Source organism: Arachis stenosperma, chromosome 3, assembly GCF_014773155.1.
Source record: "Arachis stenosperma cultivar V10309 chromosome 3, arast.V10309.gnm1.PFL2, whole genome shotgun sequence".
Lineage (NCBI taxonomy): Eukaryota > Viridiplantae > Streptophyta > Magnoliopsida > Fabales > Fabaceae > Arachis > Arachis stenosperma.
Window position 1 is genome coordinate 89,686,136 of NC_080379.1, and position 15,613 is coordinate 89,701,748.

Below are 15,613 nucleotides of genomic sequence, written 5' to 3' on the forward strand. Positions count from 1 at the left end.
TGAAGAAGAAAATCAAGAAGGGGTAGTAGCTCCTAGACAAAGGAGATCACAAGGAGAGGAAGGACGAAATCAAGCTCATGATGCCATAGACATGAGCCAATTACAAAGATCAATAGAAGAATTATCTCAGCAACTCATGCAGGCTCAACAAGGCCAAAATCAGGGGGGCCAAGTGCAATATCTAGAGCCCCATCCAGAATTCATGGAGCAATTTTTGAAAGAAAAAGAAGAACGAGAAGCTTGGCAGCATCAAATGGAGGAGAAACAAGAGAGATGGCAACAACAAATGATGACTCAGCAGCAAGAATTTCAAGCACAGATTCTTGAAGGACAAAAAGAGCAATACAAAGAATTCAAAGAATCATATGATAAGCTGTATTTTAGTCAAGCTAAAGCAGAGGAATATAGTCACAACCTGTATCAATGGAAGAATGTTCATCATACCATGGGAGAAGTTAGACATGTACAAAGAATGGAGAGTGATGAAAACATGCAAGCAAGGTTGGAGTACTTGACCCACAATTTGCCAACACTCAAACCTGAGATCAAGCCATTTGAGCAGTGCCCTGAATTTTTAGCCAAGCAACAAGCAAGATCTCATCAATACACTGAGTCAACCTTTAAAAGATTGGAAGATTTTGGGCTCAGAGGACTCTTAGATTCTGTTTGGGGTAGAAGGTGTCCTGGTGAAGAGATCCGAGATTATTCCAAGACAGGGAAGAGAAAGAAGAAGAAGGGAGAATCAAGTAGCAGCCATAACAATTAGAAGGTGGCAAAGTTCTTTCATACTTCCTCTTTCATGTCTCTAATAAGGAGATGCATGTCTGAAACATGATATGCCTCCATCATTTAGTTCTTTTACTTCATGCAATTATTGTTCTTTGTTTTTCATTTTAGTTAGTTAATAAATAGCTAGAAAAATGCTAAACCTGCATAATGCTTGTTATCCATCACTTAGCTTTAAATAGTGTTTTGTTTCCCATATGCTCAAATAAAAGAGTTTGGTTTGAATTGAAAAGTGAAATATCCAATGTTGCATAAGTATGAATGGAAGTTGGTGGTGGTATATGTGTTTGATTAAATGCATGACTCATGAAATAATTGTTGCATAATATCTTTCTCATTCAATTGTGAGTTAGCTTGCTGTTATAAAAACTCCTATCAAGAATGAAACAACCCTTGGTAACAAAAACAGAAAGAAAAGGAAGAAAGAAAAAGCCAAAATGGCAAAGAAAACAGAGAATAAAGGTTGGACACCAATAGCTTGAACCTTAGGACATATGCCTGTGGTGTTCTTGTACTAAGATCTGCTTGGATGAGTAAATTCTAAGGGGTATTTTAAAACCCGGTCACTTAGATCAACTGATTTGGGATGGCCAATTGAAAATCCACAATAAAGAGCAACGTAGATACAAAACATTTAGTTATCCAAAGAGATGCTGGGCATCAATGATCCTAGGAAGAATTAGTGAGCCATGTGTCTGTGGTGGAAAGATGTTGAGCAAAAGAAAAGAAAATAAAGCCAAAAGCTATGCTGCAGCATTTGACACCCAACCTCTAAAAGAATAATAAGCTTGTTAAGCATTGTAAGCCAAGAAAAGTTAGTAAGGGAGTGAGTAAAAAGTGAGTCTTATAACAGCAAGTTTAGCAAACCTTTGATGCAAAATATGTATTATGCAGCAGGAACAATAACTTGAGTTGTCATTGTCTGCATAAATGCCCCATGGATCAAGTTCTGCTATCTGCATAATAAGGATAATATCCTTTTCTTATTCATTTCATGTACTCTTAGTTTTGATGCTTGCTTGGGGACAAGCAAGATTTAAGTTTGGTGTTGTGATGACAAGTCATCATATACCCATTTTTTAAGCTAATTTTACTTGTTTTGTTAGCATTTATGCACTTTCTTGTATCCTAAGTAAGTGATTTGGAGTGAAAATGCATAACTTCTTTAAATCAAACAACCACCATGAAATTAATGTTAATCCATGAGGTTTGAGCTAATTTTAATTGAATTTTAATTGATTTATAAGCCTCTTGAATTTAGTGATACTTGGAGTGGTTGTTTTGGTTTATTGTAGGTGAAGAAAAGAAAAGAAAAGGAAAAGCGTGGCCTAAGAAGTGTAGCCTAAGGAAAGGAAAGCGTGGTCAAAGCCCAAGGAAGTGTGCCGCATGCAAAGGGGGAGGCAACATTGCCTTCCACAAGGGCACACTGCCCTCTAGGAGGGCAACATAAAGGAACCAACCAAGGAAGGCAACTCTGCCCTGCCCACTACAAGGGCAGAGCACAAAATGTGCCTTGAGACCAAGAGGAAGAGAACCTTGCCCTGCCCTTGTGGAGGGCAGAATCGGGCTCTCTAAGGAAGAAATTCAAGGGAAAAATGTCACCCATGCATGCCACAAGACTCGAACAAGGAACCATGAGGAAGCTAGGACTTAAGGATGAGTGCCGTGCCAAGAAACCAAGGAAATTATTGTAGCGTGTGCCTCCTCCGTGTTTCGAACACGGGACAAGCAATGTGAGAACTCTGCCCTGCCCTTGGCGCGGGCAGGGCAGCATTTGGATTGGCGCACGATCCTGGCACGCCACACACAAATCTGGCGCACCAAATCCTTCCCTGGCAGCACCAGCGCGCGCTACGCTCGTCCCTGGCAGCACCAACTTTTCCTGCCCTGCCCTTGGCGCGGGCAGGGCAGCATCTTGCGCACCAAGAAGCAAATTCTGCGCACCAACACGCATCAACGCCGCACCAATCTCATGCACCAAGCATCAATTTTCTGCCCTACCCTCCACAAGGGCAGGGCAGCCTCCTGGGAGTGACTTTTAATGGGCCGAAAAATTCAATTAAAAATCCAATTGAATTCATTTCTTCACGAATTCAAAAGCCCATCCAAATCCAAAAATCCAAGAATAGAAAGTGTATAAATAGGAGTTAGTTTGATGTAATTAGGACTTTTTGGCTTTTAGCTTTGAATTTTCATTTTTATTTTGGAGCTTTGGCAATTGTTCTTGGAACTTTACTGAGAATTCTGAGAATTGGGGAGGAGAATTGATCTCTCTTCTTCCTCATTCTTGCCTGAGCACTTCTAATTTTCTGTTTTTGAGTTTTGGGTGTGAGAAATTGAGGAAATTCTGTCTCAATTCCCATTCAAACTCTCTTTAAATCTTTTCTGCAAAATTCAATTCAATTTCAATTTCCTTTACTGCTTCCTCTTCTAATTCTTGTCAATTGCTTTGTTAACTTGGATCTAGGAAGGCAAATAGAGATCTAGGCTCTGCTACCTAGTCTCTTGAGACCTGAGACCCAATTTGCTTTCGGTTCTTCTGTGAACCTCTGCTGCACCTTATTTCTTTTCTGTTTGAATGCTTATTGCTTCTGATTCAATTTTTGCTCTCTTAATTGTTGCAATTTACTTTCTCTTAGTTTAGATTCTGCAATCCCAGTCCTCAATTCCCTTTTATATTCAGGCCATTTATTTTTCTTGCCATTTAAGTTACTGCAGTTTATGTTTCTTGCACTTTAAGTTTCAGTCATTTAATTCCTTGTTCTTTAAGTTTCGGCAAATTTACTTTCCTGTTCTTTAATTTACTGCACTTCTCCCTTCCCCCTTTACATTTACTGTCATTTACTTCTTGTTAAACACAAATCACTCAACCAAAACTTGATTCGCTTGACTAAATCACCCACTAAACTAAAATTGCTCAATCCTTCAATCCCTGTGGGATCGACCTCACTCTTGTGAGTTATTATTACTTGATGCGACCCGGTACACTTGCCGGTGAGTTTTGTGTTGGATCGTTTTCCACACATCAGTCACCTTGTAAATCTCAGTCAGGTAGACTCAAATGGGTATAGATGATGAATAAAACATAAAGATAAAGATAGAGATACTTATGTATATCATTGGTGAGAGCTTCAGATAAGCGTATGAAGATGCTGTCCCTTCCGTCTCTCTGCTTTCCTACTGTCTTCATCCAATTCTTCTTACTCCTTTCCATGGCAAGCTTATGCAAGGGTTTCACCGTTGTCAGTGGCTACCTCCCATCCTCTCATTGGAAATGTTCAACGCACCCTGTCACGGCACGGCTATCCATCTGTCGGTTCTCAATCAGGCCGGAATAGAATCCAGTGATTCTTTTGCGTCTGTCACTAATGCCCCGCCTTCAGGAGTTTGAAGCACGTCACAGTCATTCAATCATTGAATCCTACTCAGAATACCACAGAGAAGGTTAGACCTTCCGGATTCTCTTGAATGCCGCCATAAGTTCTTGCCTATACCACGAAGACTTTGATCTCACGGAATGGCTGGCTCATTTGTCAGGCGAGCACTCGGTTGTCAGGCGATCAACCATGCATCGTGTATCAGGAATCCAAGAGATAAACATTAGAGCCTCGTTTGCTTGTAGAACAAGAGTGGTTGTCAGTCACTTTGTTCATGAGTGAGAATGATGATGAGCGTCACATAATCATCACATTCATCAAGTTCTTGAGTGCGAATGAATATCTTAGAATAAGAACAAGCGGAATTGAATAGAAGAACAATAGTAATTGCATTAATACTCGAGGTACAGGAGAGCTCCACACCTTAATCTATGGTGTGTAGAAACTCCACCGTTGAAAATAAATAAGAACAAGGTCTAGGCATGGCCGTGAGGCCAGCCTCCCAAAGTGATCAAAAGATGTAAAGAACAAAAGATTCCAAAGATCAGAAGATTAAAAATACAATAGTAAAAGGTCCTATATATAGAAAACTAGTAGCCTAGGGTGTACAGAGATGAGTAAATGACATAAAAATCCACTTCCGGGCCCACTTGGTGTGTGCTTGGGCTGAGCAATGAAGCATTTTTCGTGTAGAGACTCTTCTTGGAGTTAAACGCCAGCTTTTATGCCAGTTTGGGCGTTTAACTCCCATTTAGGTGCCAGTTCCGGCGTTTAACGCTGGGAATTCTGAGGGTGACTTTGAACGACGGTTTGGGCCATCAAATCTTGGGCAAAGTATCGACTATCATATATTTCTGGAAAGCCCAGGATGTCTACTTTCCAACGCCGTTAAGAGCGCGCCAATTGAGCTTCTGTAGCTCCAGAAAATCCACTTCGAGTGCAGGGAGGTCAGAATCCAACAGCATCTGCAGTCCTTTTCAGTCTCTGAATCAGATTTTTGCTCAGGTCCCTCAATTTCAGCCAGAAAATACCTGAAATCACAGAAAAACACACAAACTCATAGTAAAGTCCAGAAAAGTGAATTTTAATTAAAAACTAATAAAAATATACTAAAAACTAACTAGATCATACTAAAAAGATACTAAAAACAATGCCAAAAAGCGTACAAATTATCCGCTCATCAAAAATACATAAGAACAAGGTCTAGGCATGGCCGAATGGCCAGCCTCCCAATGATCTAAGAACTAGTTGTCCGAAGATGATCTAGAGATCTAAAGTGATCAAAAGATGAAAATACAATAGCAAAAGGTCTTATTTATAAAGAACTAGTAGCCTAAGGTTTTACAGACATGAGTAAATGACAGAAAAATCCACTTCCGGGCCCACTTGGTGTTTGCTTGGGCTGAGCATTGAAGCATTTTCGTGTAGAGACTTTTCTTGGAGTTAAACGCCAGCTTTTGTGCCAGTTTGGGCATTTAACTCCCATTCTTGTGCCAGTTCCGGCGTTTAACGCTGGACATTCTTGAGTTGATGTGGAACGCCGGTTTGGGCCATCAAATCTCGAGCAAAGTATGGACTATTAAACATTGCTGGAAAGCCCAGGATGTCTACTTTCCAACGCCGTTGAGAGCACGCCAATTGGGCTTCTGTAGCTCTAGAAAATCCACTTCGAGTGTAGGGAGGTCAGAATCCAACAGCATCTGCAGTCCATTTCAGTCTCTGAATCAGATTTTTGCTCAGGTCCCTCAATTTCAGCCAGAAAATACCTGAAATCACAGAAAAACACACAAACAAATAGTAAAGTCCAGAAAAGTGAATTTTAACTAAAAACTAATAAAAATATACTAAAAACTAACTAAAACATACTAAAAACATACTAAAAACAATGCCAAAAAGCGTACAAATTATCCGCTCATCACTTTCCTACTGTCTTCATCCAATCCTTCTTACTCCTTTACATGGCAAGCTGTATGTTGGGCATCACCATTGTCAGTGGCTACAGTCCCGTCCTCTCAGTGAAAATGTTCAACGCGCTCTGTCACAGCACGGCTAATCATCTATCGGTTCTCAATCAGGTTGGAATAGAATCCAGTGATTCTTTTGCGTCTGTCACTAACGCCCAGCCTTCAGGAGTTTGAAGCTTATCACAGTCATTCAATCATGGAATCCTACTCATAATACCACAGACAAGGTTTAGACCTTCCGGATTCTCTTGAATGCCGCCATCAATTCTAGCTTATACCACGAAGATTCTGATTAAGGAATCCAAGAGATAAACATTCAAGCCTTGTTTGCTTGTAGAACGGGAGTGGTTGTCAGGCACGCGTTCATAAGTGAGAATGATGATGAGCATCACATAATCATCACATTCATCATGTTCTTCGGTGCGAATGAATATCTTAGAACAAGAATAAGCTTGAATTGAATAGAAGAACAATAGTAATTGCATTAATACTCGAGGTATAGCAGAGCCCCACACCTTAATCTATGGTCTGTAGAAACTCCACCATTGAAAATACATAAGAACAAGGTCTAGGCATGGCCGTGAGGCCAGCCCCCATAACGTGATCAAAAGATTTAAAGATCTAAAGATGATCTAAGATCCAAAGATGAAAATACAATAGCAAAAGGTCCTATTTGTAGAGAACTAGTAGCCTAGGGTTTATAGAAATGAGTAAATGACATAAAAATCCACTTCCGGGCCCACTTGGTGTGTGCTTGGGCTGAGCATTGAAGTATTTTCGTGTAGAGACTTTTCTTGGAGTTAAACACAAACTTTTGTGCCAGTTTGGGCGTTTAACTCCCATTCTTGTGCCAGTTCTGACGTTTAACGCCGGGCAGTTTTGAGCTGATTTTGAACGCCGGTTTGGGCCATCAAATCTCGGGCAGAGTATGGACTATTACACATTGCTGGAAAGCCCAGGATGTCTAATTTCAAACGCAATTGAGAGCGCGCCAATTGAGCTTCTGTAGCTGCAGAAAATTTACTTCGAGTGCAGGGAGGTCAGAATCCAACAGCATCTGCAGTCCTTTTCAGCCTCTGAATAAGATTTTTGCTCAGGTCCCTCAATTTCAGCCAGAAAATACCTGAAATCACAGAAAAACACACAAACTCATAGTAAAGTCCAGAAAAGTGAATTTTAACTAAAAACTAATAAAAATATAATAAAAACTAACTAAAACATACTAAAAACATACTCAAAACAATGCCAAAAAGCGTATAAATTATCCGCTCATCACAACACCAAACTTAAATTGTTGCTTGTCCCCAATCAACTGAAAATCAAATAAGATAAAAAGAAGAGAATATGCAATGAATTCCAAAAACATCTATGAAGATCATTATTAATTAGATGAGCGGTGTTTTTAGCTTTTTGCCTCTGAACAGTTTTGGCATCTCACTTTATCCTTTGAAATTAAGAATGATTGGCTTCTATAGGAACTCAGAATCCAGATAATGTTATTGATTCTCCTAGTTAAGTTAGATGATTCTTGAAGACAGCTACTTTATTGATTCTCCAGTATTACCACCGGATACATACATGTCACATACACATAATTGGGTGAACCTTTTCAGATTGTGACTCAGCTTTGCTAGAGTCCCCAATTAGAGGTGTCCAGGGTTCTTAAGCACACTCTTTTTGCCTTGGATCACGACTTCATTATTTTTTTCTTTTTCTTTTTCCCCTTTTTCTTTTTCATTTTTTTTGTATTCACTGTTTTTTCTTGCTTTAAGAATCATTTTGATGATTTTTCAGATCCTTAGTAACATGTCTCCTTTTTCATCATTCTTTCAAGAGCCAACATTCATGAACAACAAATTCAAAAGGCATATGCACTGTTTAAGCATACATTCAGAAAACAAAAGTATTGCCACCTGATAAACCCCAATTTTTACGGTTTATCTTGTATTGAATTTAGAGTATTTTGATGACCTTTTCTCGCATTTAGCCTATGAAATAGCATGGTTTTGTAATCTCTCCTGTATTTGTGCTTAAGTGTAAAAACATGCTTTTTAAGCCTTATTTTGATGAATTCTAATTCCTCTTTGATTCCATAAGATGCCTTGATGTATTTGCTAGTAATTTCAGGATTGAAATAGGTTATGCATGGATCAAAGGGAGCAAGGAAGGAAGCATATAAGTGGAGAAAAGCATAAAAAGTCAAATAAGTGAAATCAGCTAAGCACGCGCACGCGCACAAGGCGTCCACGCGCACATTACAGAATCGGCCAGGGACGCGCACGCGTACCGTGCGCGCACGCGTCGAAGTTCGCACATGACTTCATTAAAGCAACACGTGCCTGGCGATTTGGAAATGTTTCTGAACCCATTTTGGCGCCAATTGCTGATAGAAAGGAATAAAAGGATCAAGGATTGAAGGGGGAAGATATAGAAGTTAGTTACCATTAGTCATAGCTTTAGTTTAGAATAGTTTTAAAGAGTGAAGCTCTCACTTCTCTCTAGAATTAGGATTGGGTTTAGGTTAATCTCTCTTCTTAGATCTAGGTTTAATTCATGTTTTAATTCACTTCTCCTCTATCAAGTCTTAATCTTCTCATCTTCCTCTTTCTAGTTATGTGCTTTAATAATTGTAATTCTTCATTTTGTTTTGGATAGATTGTTGTTCCTTTGTTTTCTTTCAATAATGCAATTTAAGGTAATTCATGATAATTGTGATTTCCTTGATTGTTGTTGTCTTTCTTTTTATACCTTCCAAGTGTTTGATGAAATGCTTGGTTGGATTTTAGTGTAGGTTTTGTTCCTCTTGGCCTAGGTAGAGTAATTAGTGACTCTTGAGTTATCTAATTCCTTTGTTGATTGACGATTAGAAGTTGCTAATTAATTTGAATTCCTCTAAAGCTAGTCTTTCCTTTAGGAGTTGATTAGGACTTGAGGAATCAAATTGATTCATCCACTTGACTTTCCTCCATGGTTAGAGGTTAACTAAGTGGGAGTAATAGACAATTTGTTATCACAATTGAGGAGGATAACTAGGATAGGACTTCTAGTTCTCATATCTTGCCAAGAGCTTTGTTAGTTGTTAGTTTATTTTCTTTGCCATTTATACTTCTTGTCCAAAATCATAAAAAACCCCAAATAACTCATAACCAATAACAAGACACTTCATTACAATTCCTAGGGAGAACGACCCGAGGTCTAATACTTCGGTTTATAAATTTTAGGGGTTTGTACTAGTGACAAACAACTTTTTGTATGAAAGGATTATTGTTTGGTTTAGAAACTATACTTTACAACAAGATTTCATTAGTGAATTTCTAAACTGTCAAAAATCCAATCATCACCACCACATCAAAATAATTAATCTGTTATAAAATTCAAAATTCATGAAATTCTTCTCTTTTTCAATTAAGAACATTTTTCATTTAAGAAAGGTGATGGATTCATAGGACATTCATAACTTTAAGGCTAAGACACTAATGATCATAAGACACAAACATAGATAAACATAAGCATAAAAATTCGAAAAACAGGAAATTAAAGAACGGGTCCACCTTAGTGATGGCGGCTTGTTCTTCCTCTTGAAGATCTTATGGAGTGCTTGAGCTCCTCAATGCATGCAAGACACCAAACTTAGAAGTTTGTATACTATTGACACTAACAAAATGAGAATGCATATGAGAAACAACAAAACACTCAAGACAAGATAATTTAAAGATCAGAGCAAGGAAATCATCAAGAACAACTTGAAGATCAATGAAGACACATGATTGAATTCGAAAAAAAATGCAAGAAGAATAGAAACATGCAATTGACACCAAACTTATAATGAGACGCTAGACTCAACAAGAAACAAAAAAATATTTTTGATTTTAAAATTTTATAATTTTTTTGGATTTTTCGAAAATTAAGTGGAAAAGAAAATAAAGATATCAAAATTCTTAATGAGAATTCCAGGAATCATGCAATGTTAGTCTAAAGCTTTAGTCTAAAGAAATTAGACATGGCTAGCCAAGCTTCAGCAGGACATTGCATTAAAGAGCTAAATTGATGAGAATCAATCAGCTTTGGTGATGATGAAAACATCACTTTAAAACTCTAGAATTCATTCTTAAAAATTCTGAAGAAAAATACCTAATCTAGGCAACAAGATGAACCGTCAGTTGTCCAAACTCGAAACAATCCCCCGCAACGGCGCCAAAAACTTGGTGCACGAAATTGTGATCTCTACTTTTCACAACTCAAACAATCCCCGGTAATGGCTCCAAAAACATGGTGCTCAATACCATGGTCTAAACATAATTTCACAACTTCGCACAACTAACCAGCAAGTGCACTGGGTCGTCCAACTAATAAACCTTACGCGAGTAAGGGTTGATCCCGCGGAGATTGTTGGTATGAAGCAAGCTATGGTCATCTTGTAAATCTCAGTCAGGCAGATTCAAATGGTTATGGATGATTTATGAATAAAGCATAAAATAAAGATAGAGATACTTATGTAATTCATTGGTGAGAATTTCAGATAAACGTATGGAGATGCTTTGTCCCTTCCGTCTCTCTGCTTTCCTACTGTCTTCATCCAATCCTTCTTACACCTTTACATGGCAAGCTGTATGTTGGGCATCACCATTGTCAGTGGCTACAGTCCCGTCCTCTCAGTGAAAATGTTCAACACGCTCTGTTACAGCACGGCTAATCATCTGTCGATTCTCAATCAGGTTGGAATAGAATCCGGTGATTCTTTTGCATCTGTCACTAACACCCAGCCTTCAGGAGTTTGAAGCTTATCACAGTCATTCAATCATGGAATCCTACTCAGAATACCACAGACAAGGTTTAGACCTTCCGGATTCTCTTGAATGCCGCCATCAATTCTAGCTTATATCACGAAGATTCTGATTAAGGAATCCAAGAGATAAACATTCAAGCCTTGTTTGCTTGTAGAACGGGAGTGGTTGTCAGGCACGCGTTCATAAGTGAGAATGATGATGAGCATCACATAATCATCACATTCATCATGTTCTTGGGTGCGAATGAATATCTTAGAACAAGAATAAGCTTGAATTGAATAGAAGAACAATAGTAATTGCATTAATACTCGAGGTATAGCAGAGCCCCACACCTTAATCTATGGTGTGTAGAAACTCCACTGTTGAAAATACATAAGAACAAGGTCTAGGCATGGCTGTGAGGCCAGCCCCCATAATGTGATCAAAAGATTCAAAGATCTAAAGATGATCCAAGATCCAAAGATGAAAATACAACAGCAAAAGGTCCTATTTATAGAGAACTAGTAGCATAGGGTTTACAGAAATGAGTAAATGACATAAAAATCCACTTCCGGGCCCTCTTGGTGTGTGCTTGGGCTGAGCATTGAAGTATTTTCGTGTAGAGACTTTTCTTGGAGTTAAACGCCAGCTTTTGTGCCAGTTTGGGCGTTTAACTCCCATTCTTGTGCCAGTTCCGGCGTTTAACACCGAGCAGTTTTGAGCTAATTTGGAACGCCGGTTTAGGCCATCAAATCTTGGGCAAAGTATGAACTATTATAATTGCTGGAAAGCCCAGGATGTCTACTTTCCAACGCAGTTGAGAGCGCGCCAATTGGGCTTCTGTAGCTCCAGAAAATCCACTTCGAGTGCAGGGAGGTCAGAATCCAATAGCATCTGTAGTCCTTTTCAGCCTCTGAATAAGATTTTTGCTCAGATCCCTCAATTTCAGCCAGAAAATACCTGAAATCACAGAAAAACACACAAACTCATAGTAAAGTCCAGAAAAGTGAATTTTAACTAAAAACTAATAAAAATATAATAAAAACTAACTAAAACATACTAAAAACATACTCAAAACAATGCCAAAAAGCGTATAAATTATCCGCTCATCACTGCTGCAACTTGGTTTTCCTCTACCTTCTTAGTAAGATATGCTAGCTGCTTGGTGATCATCTTCTTTTGAGCTAGCAATGCATCCATGTGGTTCAGCTCCATTACTCCTCTAATGTTACTTCTTTCGGAGGCATATAAGTAGTCATTCTCAGCAACTGTTTCAATGACATCTATGGCTTCTTCAAAGGTTTTCTTCTTGTTTAGAGAGCCTCCTGATGAATGATCTACGACCTTCTTTGACTCATAGGAAAGACCTTCATAGAAAATGTGAAGTTGAACCTATTCATTGAACATATCTGATGGGCATCTTCTTGTTAAGTCCTTGAATCTCTCCCATGCTTCATAGAGAGTTTCACCATCTTGCTGCCTGAAAGTCTGTACCTCAGCTCTCAGCCTGTTGATTCTTTGAGGAGGGTAGAATCTTGCAAAAAATTTGTTCACCACATCTTCCCAATTTGTTAAGCTCTCCTTTGGGAAGGATTCAAGCCATTTAGTTGCCTTGTCCCTTAGTGAAAAAGGGAACAAGAGCAGCCTATAGACATCTGGGTGGACTCCATTAGACTTCACGGTGTCACAAATTCTCAGGAAGGTGGTTAGGTGTTGATTGGGGTTTTCTTGGGCACTTTCTCCAAATGAACAATTGTTCTGAACAAGGGTGATGAGCTGGGGTTTTAGTTCAAAATTGTTGGCATGTATGGTGGGCTTCTGGATGCTACTTCCACAGTTTCATGAATTAGGATTAATGTAGGAGCCTAGAAGTCTCCTTTCTTGCCCAGCACGATTTGCAAGGCCTTCTCTAGCATGGTTGTGAGCTTCTTCTTCATGATTGTTTTCCAAATTCTCTTCCATGTTGGGTTCAAAGTACTCTTCCTCTTCCTCAGCACCAACAATTCTTTTCCCTCTTGCTTCCCTCTTTATTCTCCAGAGGGTCTTTTCAGGTTCTGAATCGAAGGAAGTTGAAGCTCCCTCTCTTCTCCCTGTCATACAACTAACAAAACACACAGCAAGAGATAAAATAAAGAGACTATTCTTGTTAGAGTAATTGTAAGTGTGAGAAATGCAAATTATCAAAGAGTTAGTGGGTTAGTGAGAAGAATTGTAATTAACAAAAAAAAAGAAGGAAAAACAAAGAGGGTGAAGGGGATGAGGAAGAAACTAAACAAACTGAAGGTAATCGACCGAATTAAATAACAAATAAAGAAAAAGAAAAATGCTCAACCTAGTGATCTTCAAACTTAATCATTGTTGATTTAAAATCAATCCCCGGCAATGGTGCCATAAACTTGATGCATGAAAACTTGTCTCTCAACAAATTTCCCTTCGGCAAGTATACCGAATTGTCGTCAAGTAAAAATTCACAATAGAGTGAGGTCGAATCCCACAAGGATTGGTTGGTCAAGCAATTTTAATTGGAAGATTATGCTAGTTGAGCTAAACAGGATGTAGTTGAGAATTGCAGAAAATTAAATGGTAGTAAAGTAAATAACAGAAAATAAAGTGCAGAATCTTAAATGGGGATTTGGGGCAATGAGCATGAAAATAAATGACTGAAAGTAAAGAGAATGGGTAAGATCAGAAATGGGGAATTCATTGGGCTCAGGAGATGTTGTATTCTCCGGATCAAATTCATTTTCATCTCTTCCTCAATCAAAGCATCTATTGATCTCCTTGGCAATCTTAAGTGATTGAGTTCCAATTCCTTGGCAACCCAATCTCTCTAAGCTTGAACAATTGCCCAATTCCTTGATTTAATTGCTCATGGGAAGAGATGAAGTATGGTCACTGATTATACCACATGTATTCTCAAATCAAAGTGTTGGGAGGATTACCTGTCACTATATCCACCCAGACCCCAATTTGGTCCAACATGAGAAAGCATTTCTAGCATGATCTCCTCATCCCTTTTCCAAGGCTCAGAGGAGATCCAATTATGAAGAGTTTTTTTTCCAAGACAATTAACCAATTGAATTAAGATCGAAAGCTTTCTAGTAAATCAAAAGAGAAGAAAGAAGAAGAGGAATGAAAACTATAATTGATCCATCAAATTACAACAGAGCTCCCTAACCCAATGAAAGGGGTTTAGTTGTTCATAGCTCTAGAGATGAAAAATGGCAGAAAAAGATCCATGCTAAAAGTGCAGAAAAGTAAATATACAGAGGGTAGTTCTCAAAAGTGCCAAGCTTCTCTATAGTTCAAAACTACTCCTATATATACTACTCCTCTTGATCTTCTAGTGAGTTCTTCAAGTGTTGGATGTGGGCTCTGGATGTTGAGTTGAAGCAGTTCTAATCTTTAGTGGGCCTAGCTTGCAGAGAAGTATGAATTAGGCATGGGCGTTAGTGAGATTAACGTTAAGTGACATTGTGGGTTCGAGAATGTTAGTGGCAATCACTTTTTACACTAATGTTCCACCCTCAAATACCTCACGTTAACTCCAACATTAGTGGCACTAACGTGATCACTAACGTTGCTTTCTAAATCTTTGCTAGCATTATTGGGACTCACTTTTCCCAATAACGTTGGCTTATACCCCTTTTGCAGGCGTTATTGGGACTCACATTTCCCAATAACGTTGCTGTGTGCCTTTTGTCCCTACGTTAGAGTTCACGTTAGTGTAACTAACGTGGCTCTTAACGTGGGTATGCTTCACCTTCAAGAGCATTAGTGACACTTACCTTTGTCACTAACGCTCCAAATGCCCCTACTCTCCACGTTAGAGCTCACGCTAACTAAGTTAACGTGACTCTTAACGTAGTAGAGAATGCCATCTTCCAACGTTAGTGACAAAAGTGAGTGTCACTAACGTTGGCTCATCAATCCACAACTCCACGTTAACTCTCACGTTAGTGGTCTTAACGTGACCACTAACGTAGGCAATGCTAGTTGATCCAACGTTAGCGACAAAGGTGAGTGTCACTAACATTGGCATTGTTCTTCTCTTCCACGTTAGAGTTCACATTAACTAAGTTAACGTAACTCTTAACGTGGCTCATTGCCAAGTTTTGGAACGTTAGTGGTGTTCACTTTTACCACTAACGTTGGAGTTCTCTTTTGTCTCCACGTTAACTACCATGTTAACTTAGTTAACGTGGCAAGTAACGTGAGCTATTGATGGCTTCGCAGGCATTATTGGTGATCACTTTTCTCATTAATGTTGCAAGCTATTTACCATTCCACGTTAGTGTTCACGTTAACTAGATTAACGTGAGTACTAACGTGGTTCTTCCTTGCTTCCTTTGCCCTGAAATCAAGCAAATAAAGTGCATCAAAGCTCTAGCCAAAGTCATAAGATTACGCATCATCAATTTATCATGCAATTCTAGCAAAATCCTCATGAAATCATATGAAATTCACAATTGTTGCTTGAATCAAGGTGTAGGTGTATTTTCATCCAAAACATGCCTTATTCATTAAGAAAATGCATGAAACTACCCTAAAACAGTAAAGAAAATGTCAATGAAACTGTCCTAGATACCCTAGCATCAAAGGCACTACCGCCCTACCTAAAGTACTCATACCTTGATGAAGCCCTCAAGTTTCCGGTAATTGTTGCAAGGGAACTCGCTCCTCCACAAGAAGAAAAGTTGCTATGTATTTTGAGGAAGAA

At 38.9% G+C, this 15,613-nt stretch overlaps 1 non-coding gene across 1 annotated transcript; it reads left to right on the forward strand.

Annotated features, from left to right (window-relative positions):
• Positions 1 to 12,300: 12,300 nt before the first annotated feature.
• LOC130970945 (small nucleolar RNA R71) lies at positions 12,301 to 12,402 on the forward strand. Its single transcript, XR_009082188.1, has one exon. It is a non-coding gene; the product is annotated as a small nucleolar RNA R71 (small nucleolar RNA).
• Positions 12,403 to 15,613: the final 3,211 nt, after the last annotated feature.